Raw genomic sequence first — 11479 nt, 5'->3', positions numbered from 1 at the left:
CTATCTATCTATCTATCTATCTATCTATCTATCTATCTATCTATCTACCTATATTTGACCCAACAGTAACAAATTGCTGTTTTTGATCTCTTCTGCATCTCCCTTCCTTTTCTTCCTAAAACTTTTCAATTTTTAGGTTTTTTTTTTATATCAATCACTGTTCTTCAACTTACCTCTCCCCTCAAGTAGACTCTCGTCCTCAAAACAAATGTTTATACTAAAACAAAGAAACAAATCAACTTATTGAACATATTTGATTGTGTTTCTCTAGTCTATGGTTACTTTACAGAGAGGTGAGAAATATGCTTCATCATTAATCTTCTGAAATCACAGTTTGTTGCTACATTAGTCAAAGTCCTAAGGTTGTTCAGAATTGTCTTAGATTTTATTTATTGGGTATAATATATAAATTATTCTCCTGGTTATTCTCATTCATTGTATCAGTTCATGCAAGTTGTTCCATATTTCCTTGAATCTGTCAAATTCCTCATTTCTTATGGCACAATAAAATTTCATTGTATTCATATACTCCAAGTTGTTCAACCATTCTCCAGTTGATGTGTACTTGTTTTGTTTTCAGTTGTTTGTCATAACAAAAAAAATGCTATGGTAAATATTCTTGTACATATAGGTCCCTTCCCTTTGTCCTTAAACACCATAGGGAATATAGTTCTTATTGCATTCTTAATAATCTACATCATTCCTTTCAAAGATGAACCTGCGAGTAAGAACTGTTGAGATATATACTGAGATATATTGGGGCCAAAATAAAAAGATATGAAGATCATCCTAAGCTCAAGAGACTCTTAGAATGTATGTAAGTATAACATTTGTCTTTGAAAGAGACTTGGTGATATGATGATATAGATGTCACTGAAAGAATGTGAAGGAACAAAGGAAATTACTCAAATTTTAGAGTGGAATATGGTGATGATTTGTAGAATAAAGAAAAGATAAGAGAAATTTAATAAAATCCACTTTCAAGTTTTTCATCAGATCAGTTTACTAAAAGAAGCCAATATTTAACTTCAACAATAGACTGTCAATCATGTTACATTTTTACATTCTTTAAATTCTTTGGGCATAGGGCCTCTTAAGAGAGTTCTTCTTTAAAGGAAATTATTTAATATTCATTAAGATTCCTTCTCTAGATGGTCATCATTTCTACTCTGTGGGTTTTTATAGACCATTCTATTGTATTAATGTAATGAGACATTCACATACTATGCCCATGACTATATTAGTAGAACAAACTGTTCCTTTCTTTTCCCCCAGCAAGAGACACAATGTGCTTCAACAAAAAATAGCCTCATTTTGTTTCTCTTGTCATGCTCTAACTCTGAGTATGTCAATCACAGAAGAGTTAGGTATTCTACAGATGTTAAAAATCACAAAATTGGAACATTTAAATATGTTATTAAAGAAGCCAAATTACCTGGCAGTGATTGGCTTATTCACCCATATCTAAATCCTCACTGTAAGCTGCGGTTACCCACTTCGAATATGCTTTTCTAGGACTTAGCAACCTGAAAAGGAAACAATATTACAATTTTAAAAGTGAAAGGAAGTGAGGTTATTTTAAAACATTTTTTAAATGCACTATAAGTAGAACTGTAAATTAGAATAGTGACTTTAGAAAACAATTTGGAATTATGTGAGAAAAATAACAAATATGACTAAATTCTTCATATCTTTTGATCCCACAACTTGGCATATACCCAAAGAAGTCAAAGACAGAAAGGTACAATGTGTGTGTGTTGTTGTTGTTGAGTCATTTAAGTTATGCCTGACTCTTTGTGATCCCATTTCAGGTTTTCTTGGCAAAGATACTGAAGTAGTTTGCCATTTTACAGATGAGGAAAATTAGGCAAATAGGGTTAAGTGACTTGTGCAGGGTCACAGCTAGTGAGTGTGTGAGGACAATTTTGAACTCAGGAAGATGAGTCTTCTTAACTCCAGGCCCAGAGCTCTAACTGCTGTGCCACCAAGTTGCTATGTGTGTGTGTGTGTGTGTGTGTGTGTGTGTGTGGTATACTGCAAATGCATGGCACAATTAATAGATATACTTATATAAAATATATGCATATATATATATAAATACATTGGTATTTGGAATGTATATTTATTCATAATGGCATAAATTAGCAGTATTTATGTATATATATATTTATATGGATACATACATATATACATATTATGTGTGTACATATATTCTTTTTTATTAATTTATTTTGATTTATCAACAATCACTTTCATAAGCTTTTGAGTTTTAAAATATTCTCCCCCTCCCTCTCTGCCTCCCTCCTCAAAATGGCATGCAATCTGATATAGGCTATACATATACATTCCTATTAAACATATTTTCACATTAGTGATGTCAGAAAGAATTAGAACCAATAGGAGGAACCACAAGGAAGAGAAAACAAAACAAAACAAAACAGAAGAAAGAAATAGCAAATAGTATGCTTTCATCTGCTTTCAAACTTTATAGTTCTTTCTTTGGATACGGATAGCATTTTCCATCATGAGAACTTTGGAGATGTCTTTGATCCTTGCATTGCTGAGAAGGGCTAAGTCTGTCAACATTAGTCATCACACAATAGTTACCGTGTACAATGTTCTCCTGGTTCTGCTCACTTCACTCAACATTAGTCCATACAAATCTTTCTGAGTTTTTCTGAAGTCTGTCTGCTCATCGTTTCTTATACCACAATAGTATTCCATTACATTCATATACCACAACTTGTTCAGCCATTCCCCAATTGATGGGCATCCTCTCAATTTCCAATTCTTTGCCACCACAAAAAGAGCTGTTATAAATATTTTTGTACATGTAGGTCACATATGTTATTAGTAACATAGTCTGGTATCAAAGATGAAAACAAAACAAATTGAGTAATCACGGAAAAAAGTGGTATATGTCATAGGATAATACTGAACAGTGAGAAATGACAAAGATGAGGAATTGAAATAAACATAAAATGATTTGTATGACTTGATGCAAAATCAAATAAGAACAACTGGATGAAGAATATATAAAATCTCAACAATATCAGGCCCTGTCACTTGTTGTCCCATATTCCTGAAATGTTCTTCCTACACATCTTTGGCCCTTAGTTTTCCTGGCTTCCCTCAAGACTTAACTCAAATCCTACCATCTGCAAGACACCTTTCCTAGTCTCCCATAATTTATTTTTTTTCCACACCAATGAATTTTTAATTGTATAAGCGTGCTTTGTCCACCAATGCAGATGGGTGACATAATCATAAAAATTCAAGAATATAAATTTAAATTTCTTCAGGGAGAAAAATCTCAGTGACCACTAAATTTGTAAAATAGTTTTAGGTCAAATGTGATCATAATATATAAAATAGGTGAAGCTACTTAATAACAGTAATGAAAGTTATAATTAGACAATACAAATACTAGTAATTAGGTTTGAAAAATACATTTTCATTTTTAGTCTAATTTTTCTTGATCACCACTGTCAAGAATGACAAAAATATAATCTCTATTTTCTTGGTTATAAAGCAGCTGAGATGCTTCTTTTCCTATCTTCTGGATTTGGGGCTTTTCCTCACTACTTTTTCTTCACATACTTGCTATTCAAGAGTATATTCTAGATGTTATATCCTGATGTTCCTTTTCTAGACAACAGAAAGAGCCTATTCAAAGAGAAAAGAGGCAGAGGGAGAGTGTGGAGCTCTGTAAGCTAAATTAAAGATCATTACTCATCAAACTTGATTCTCATTCTGACTGCCACTGGTGGGCTGTAGAAAAAAAAAACATAACAATCCCAAATTTCAATTTTCATCTTGAAAAATAGTGATAATGATAATGATGCAATGAATAGGGATGTGTAAGAAATAACTGATCATGTCATAAATATAAAGAGACAATAATGCATTTCTCTTAATGATACTTTTAAAAAAGGATCATCCAACAGAATTTTAGTAATTTTCTTGCTTCTAAAGGGGGGAAAAAGAAATCATAGTTAACTTATTAGTCTTTGCAAGGTATCTTTTATCTCATCTTTAGAAAAGGTAGCATTGGTGCTAAGTAGAATAATATCTTGGCATTTCCTTAGGCCATGTCTTAAGATCTAAAATATGCAAGGTTCAAAAAGGCTGATGAACTCAGTCATACACACTGAGAAAGTCAATGGCCATATGTATAGTGATTTCTTTTGATTTTTTACATGCTTTTATTCTTTTGGAATCACTTATTCACAATGTAATATAATTAAATAAAGGTAAAAAGATAAATGTTAGCAAGAATAAAAATTAGAAAGGAAGGCAGGTGGAAAAGCATTTCTTTATAAATCTATGAAAGTATTTTCTGCATATGCAAAATGTTTCTGAATATTCAATAATGTTCATTTTACCTTCTAATTTGACTAAATACTGATGAGTTAGGATTAAAATTATTCTAGTACTTTGTAAAATGAAAGACAATATTGCAGAATGGATAAAGATTTGGTCTCAAAGTAAGGAAGAAAGACCTGTTTTAAATCTAGCCTCCTACACATATTGGTGGTATATGCAGCGGGAACCCGGGCAAGTCCCATAACCTGTTAGTGCACTCAGGCAACTCTTTAAGACTGCAAGTGAGAGAAAAATCACTGACCTTCATTGGTGAAGTGAATTTCTTCATCAGGGAGGACTCTATAGTAATGAAATAATACGTTTAGGCAAAACAAAAAAAATACTTTGAAAAATCATGCATTTCTCTAATCATATCTAGTGGCTTGGGTCTGATGAATAAATTTACGGGAAATTGAGAAGAACAAAAAACTTATTGCAACTGGAGCTAAACATCATATGATGGTTTGTATTCCCCAATTACATTAACAGGAGAACCAAAACAAACATTTCAAATAGTTTTTTATCAGTGTAGCAAAATACTTAAAATTAAATAAAGAGCCTAGTGGAAACATGTTTAGTTAAAATGATGTATGTATTTCAGATTACTTTAATCATTACCAATTACAGCCCCCATCATATCCTTTCAATTTGTCAAAACCTGTTCATTCTGTCAACAATCCATAAGTTATTCTATTGTCTGTGATTTATAAATTGTTCAAATGATGTTTCAAAAGACAAATGGAAGAAATATTTAGAAAGAGTTAGAGAGGTGGCAATTATTAATATATTTAAAATAAAAAAATTGTTTACTAAAGATGGTATAATTGTGACACTGTACTGGGCATTGTAGAGGATAAAATGATTTGAAAATATTGTTCCTGCCTTCAATACAATTATTCAATCAACAAGCATTTATTAAATGTCTAGTAAGTGCCAGGCACTGTGTTAGGTACTAGAGATATAAACACAAAGGATGAAATAAACTCTTCACTCCATGAGCTAGAAATAAGTGTAGGATTATATAGATCATCTAGAGAGCAGTAAAAACAGTATATAATCAAGTATAAAATTGTTTAGCATAGATTTTTAAGTGCTATGATTCAGAGAAAGGCAAGATAAAACTCGGCTATAGTAGCTAGAGACAGTTTTGTGGAGGAGGTTGGATATAAGCAGGTCCTTGAAGGATACATATTGAATGGTTATCAGAGATTAAAGATGAGGAGAATAAATAATAACAACAATAATAACAGGGGACAAAACTATAATAGCAAATCATATGCTATAAAAATGTAATACTTACTGAATACATAGTAGCCAAAATTATAAATAGAAACCTTGTTATCTTTAATGGATGGTGGGATGCCAAATCCTTAGATTAAAATACAGCATTCAAAATGTTTTGCAGAACTTAAACAAGATAATGTACAGGAATCAATACATTATTCCTAATTATCTCTTGCCCAAAACAATCAATAGCTTCATGGAGTATTGGTACATGTAGTTGGTTTCCCAGCTTGGAAAGAAATGGAACTATCCTTGGATCCCTGCTGAAGACCTTCTGCATGAAACTATAGGGGATGTATGTTAGGGTGGGGGAGCAAGGACAGGGAAGAGGATGGAGAATGTGTGTAGTTTCAATATTCAATGTGTAGTAATAATCAGTATGTAGTATTACTGTAGTATCAATAAAGGCATTTTTTTTTGCATGAGTAATCTCCAGCAACAAGCTGATAGGAACTGTTCATAGCTCTGCTTGTGTAATGAAAATCTCATTAGAGAGGAAGAGAGTAATTATTTTTTCTAAGGAAACCTAAGTTTCCAAGGTTGTAGTGAATCTGCTACTTACCCAACCCTCCATCTTCCATCCAAAACAAGAAAGATTTAAATCATCAGTCCCATTTTGTATTTTTTAAGTCTTGCTTTTTCTAGATTAGTTTTTTTTTTCTTTTCTTTTCGCCTGAGGGCTATGAACTATCATTTTCAATTTTTGTTTTCTTTCTTTGTGCAGAGAGAATATTAATAGCTGTTGAGATACCAAAAGAATTTTGAACATGTCAAGTATCTTCATCACTGGCAAAAGTTGTTAGAAAATTTCTCTTTTAGTAGGCAAAGCTAAGATGGAAGAGTAAAGGCAGAGATTCACCTGAACTTTCTCCAAAACCCCTCCAAATACCTTTAAATACTGACTCTAAACAAATTTCAGTGTGGCAGAAACCACAGAAAGACAGAATGAAACAATTTTCTAGCCCAAGACAACTTAGAAGGTTGGCAAGAAAGGTCTGTTGTACCAGGGTAAGAGAGGAATGCAGTCCAGTGCAGGCTATGCCAGCTCAGACCAGATCCTGGTGAACCATGAACAATTCTTGGGGTGACTGAATCAGTGGCAGCAGTGACAATTTCCAGACCTCTCAGCCAACAGATGGAAAGGAGATCAGACAATGGGTCAGAAGGAGATATTCAAGGGGAACCAGGGACAGGACTCCATTGCATTGCCTATACTTAGATCTGAATCACAATCCTGGGTCTTAGTCCTGGCATGAGGAGGAGCACTAATGCAGCAGAACTTGAGGCATCAGGGGAGCAGGGTCCCTGGTCACAATTCCAATGTTGAAAAGAATACTTGTGGTTGCTCGCAAACCAGTGCACAGTATAGAAGAGTAGTAAACACACCTCTTCCTAGATCATACCATCTTGGAAGAGCCAAAATCTTACAGGTCTCCAGAACTACCTTTGTGAACAGCTGCACAAAATACCTTAAACTTGGAAAAGTGCCCTTTTTACTTGGGAAAGAGAGCCCCATTTAACATAGAGTTAAAAGTCAAGAAATAGGCTAGAAAAATGAGCAAAAAACAGAAAATAATTCTGACAATAGAAAGAGAATTTGGAATTCAAAATTTGAAGAAAGAGAATGTTAAAATTATTTTTGCATGGAAATGGGACAAATAAAATATTAAATAAGATTTTTAAAAGTTTCTCTTTTAAATGAGGCCTTCATCTATTATCATTTTATTAATAATTGGATTAATAAGATTCTAAATGTAGAGAAAACTCACACTCTCAGCTAAACAAAGAGAAACCTCAATTTCATTCATCCAGTAGCTTTGAACAAATGTAACTTGGGAAATTTTAATCTCTCTTAGTCTGTGGTTAAATGAGTTGTAATGGTGGGAGAGAAAAGTGTGCCTAAAGGTTAAGCTATACTCAAAAACAAATTCCAGTAGGTGTAAGCAGATATGACTCTAAACACATTTTAGAGTGGCAGAACCCACAAAAAAGATGGAGTGAAACAATTTTCCTGCCCATGATTGGATATTTTCTTTCCATACCTTTCTGAAGGCAGAGAGGTTATATAACCCAGTCTTAGCATTGATCCACAAAAGAACTAGAGAACAATATTTTTAAATACGTGTAGCCACACTACGTACTTATAATCTCCAAGCTACACGAAGCACAAAAGCTTTCATGATATAGAGAGACCAAGCAGAGCAACTTAAAATCATGTGGGAAAAGATGAGATATAGGTCATCCTGATTATCCTGTCTGCTACTTGGGGGTTGCATCAAAGATGACTTCAGTGAGCCTACAGGTGATATGCTTACATTCTCATACTTTTTTTTGTTGTTCTTGTTCTTTAGTCATTCAGTCATGTCTGATTCTTTGTGACCCCAGGGATCATAGCAAGTTCAGACCCTTCTATCCTCCACTATCTTCAGAAATCTGCCCAAGTTCATGTTTGTTTCTTCCATAACACTATCTCATTATCTGTTGTCCCCTTCTCCTTTTGCCTTCATTTTTCCCAATGTCAGTCTTTCCCAATGAGTCTTGTCTTTTTTTGTGGCCAAAATATTTAAGCTTTGGCTTCAGTGTTTGACCTTCCAGTAAATAGTTGGAACTAATTTCTTTAAGTATTGACTTATTTGATCTTCTTGCTTTCCAAGAGACTCAAAAGTTTTCTCCAGCACCACAGTTGGAAAGTACCAATTCTGTGGTAATCAGCTTTCCTTATACTCCAATTCTCACAATCATACATTACTACTGGAAAACAACAACAACAACAACAACAACATAGCTTTAACTATATGGACCTTTGGTGACAAGGTGCTATCTCTGCTTTTTAATATGCTATCTAGATTTGGCATAGTTTTCTTCCCAAGCAGCAAATCTTTTAATTTGATAGCTACAGTTGCTGCAGTGATTTTTGAGCTCAAGAATATAAAATCTGACACTGCTTCCATTTCTTCTCCTGGAAGTGATGAGACTAATTGCCATGATCTTTATTGTTTGTTTGTTTTTAATGTTAAGCTTCAAGCCAGTTTTAGCATTCTCCTTTTTTTACCCTCATCAAGAGATTTCTTAATTCTTCATCACTTTTTGCCATTACATTTGACATATTTGCATATCTGATGTTGTTGATAGTTCTCCTGGCATCCTTAATTCCAGTTTTTGATTCATCCAGACTGACCTTTTGCATGATGTACTCTGCATATAAGTTAAATTAATAAGGTGATTGCCATACTTCTTTTCTAATTTTAAAGCAATCAGTTTGGTTAAAACCACGTTTGGTTTTAACTATTGCTTTTGGACCACATACAGGTTCTTCAGGAGATAAGTAAGATGATCTAGTACTCCCATCTTTTTGAGGATTTGCCACATTTTGTTGTGATTCACACAGTCAAAGGCTCTAGTGTGATCAATGAATCAGAAGTAGATGTTATTTCTGAAACTCCCTTACTTTCTCAATAATCCAGGGAATATTGGCAATTTGGTCTCTATTTCTGCTGCCTCTTTGAAAACCATCCTGCGCTTCTGCTGATTCTCAGTTCACATATTACTGAAGCCTACCTTGCAAAATATATTTTTTATTCACCTACAAAAACATGTTATTTTATCCTCTTTCAATAGTCTGCAGAATATTAGGTGAGAAAGAATAATAGCAGGGTGCTGACATTACCCATGACTATTTCTCATTGAATCCCATAGAATTCGATCAGAAGAATGAGATGATAATGAAATAGTAATAATATTAATGAAACACTAGGCTTATTACACAGAAAATCAATGAAGATTTATAAGAAAACAATACATTGACTGAAGAGTTGAAAGAGTGCACCAGAACCTCCCAAAGTTGTAAAAAATACTTTATTGATTTAGTAATTATCCAACAAGTTTTCCAAAAGCACGATAACATTTACAGTGTCATTACAGATTTTTTTTAAAGCCTTTGACTTAGGTCTTTACTCAATGCTTGCTCATATACTGAAAATACATAAAATGGACAAAAGTCTGTAGAAAGAATGTTGGAGTATTTGCTGTCTATGTAGAAAAGTATGTTCAATTAAAAATGTATTGCCGATAATGTGGAAAGAACAACAGCCCTGGAGTCAGGAAGACCTGAGTTTCAATTGGACCTTAGATAATTCCTGATTGTGGAACCCTGGGCAAGTCACTCAACCTTGTTTGCCTCAGTTCCTCATCTGCGAAATGAACTGAAAAAAGAAATGGCAAACCACTGTAGTGTCTTTAGTAAATGGGGTCACAGAGAACAGGGCATGACTAAAATGATTCAACAACAGCCAACATTGTAATGTCAGGAACAATTAAAATAAGATATAACATTTTTCAAGAAGATAGTTTAGGTCAATTGTGGTTCTGCCTTGCCTTAAATATTTTATAGTCTCTCCTATATAGAACAAAGAATGGCTTCCAAGATAGAGTAGTTAAATCAAAACAATGATATCAAAATGTCATTTACTCTTGGAGAGTGTAAAAATAAAAAAAAAAATATGCCAAGTAAATAGAAAATGAAGAGCCTAATTTTGGATCCAGAAAGAAAATTAAACAAGTGGAAAATAGTGACACAAATAACTTGGTCTTCAACAGGCAAGACATTTTTAGAGTAAAACTATTAAGGAAAATGATGTGATTGTATGTCAAGAGCTCTTTAGGAGTTCTGGAATAAAATCTCAGTGAAAAGAACAAAAATAATATTATAACTTCATTATTATTGTTGCTGTTGTCATTGTTAATATGACTAAGAATAACAGTTGGAATTTACATAGTACCCTAAGCATTGCCAAGTATTTTATATACATCGCCTCATCTGATCTTCCTAAAAACCCTAGACAATACTACCACAGGTATTAAATTCTCCATATTGATGATGATAAAATTTATTGTTCAGAGAGATTAAGGACTTGCCTACACATAGTAAGTGTCAGAAATGGGACTCAAAATGAAATTTCACCTACCTCAGGGAAATGCTGTAATTAATTAAACAATTATAGTCACTTAAACTTTCTGTGCCTCAGTTTCCCCATCTGTAAAATCCTAAGAATAAGATAATAGCTAGCTAGAGCATTTACAGAGCATTAAAGGTTTGCAAAGTTTGTCCCATGTATTATTTTATTTAACCCTCACAACAATTCTGTGAGTTAGGTCGAACATATTATTTATCCCCATTTTATGAAAGTAGGGAATACTTGACCTTCCCCATGGCAGTAGTAAATTCTTTTGTGAGATTTTTAAGGACCAGATATTGAGACAGTTAAGAAGATTTATAGTGAAACCCTGTAAAAGTGATTACTATGTTGATGTTAAGGACAATGCCCCAGGGCTTTGGTTGTGACCTTTTTGCAGTCAACATTTTATGCCTTGCCTTAGATGAAATATAGCATGCTTATCAAACTGGGAGGTCACACAAAGCTAGAGGGGTAGCTAATATATTCAATGACAGATTTGGGGTCCAAAACAGATTTCACTAGGGAAGAATCATGGGCCTAATCTAATAATCTATACAATCAGAGTACTTATAAAGTCTTACATTTGGGTTCAAAATCTACACAAATATGAGGAAATGTGGTTGAAAAGTAATTCATAGGAAAAAGACCTAAGGCGATTTTAATACAAATTTGACATTAATCAATAGTGTGACCTGACAGCAAAATAGGTTCATGTGGGCTGTATTCATGGTGATGTTATTTTTTCTTTTCTGAAAAGAGAACAATATCAACATACTATGCCCTTGTCAGATAATATCTGTTGTATTGTATTTAGTTTTGGGCACCACATTTTAAGAAGGTAATTGACAAGCAAAGCTGGTGCCCATTTAGAAGAG

Source organism: Vombatus ursinus, unplaced genomic scaffold (genome assembly GCF_900497805.2).
Source record: "Vombatus ursinus unplaced genomic scaffold, bare-nosed wombat genome assembly UNPS02014818.1, whole genome shotgun sequence".
NCBI classification, from domain to species: Eukaryota; Metazoa; Chordata; class Mammalia; order Diprotodontia; family Vombatidae; genus Vombatus; species Vombatus ursinus.
The sequence above is the reverse complement of the archived record's forward strand: the minus strand, read 5'-3'. Positions refer to the sequence as shown.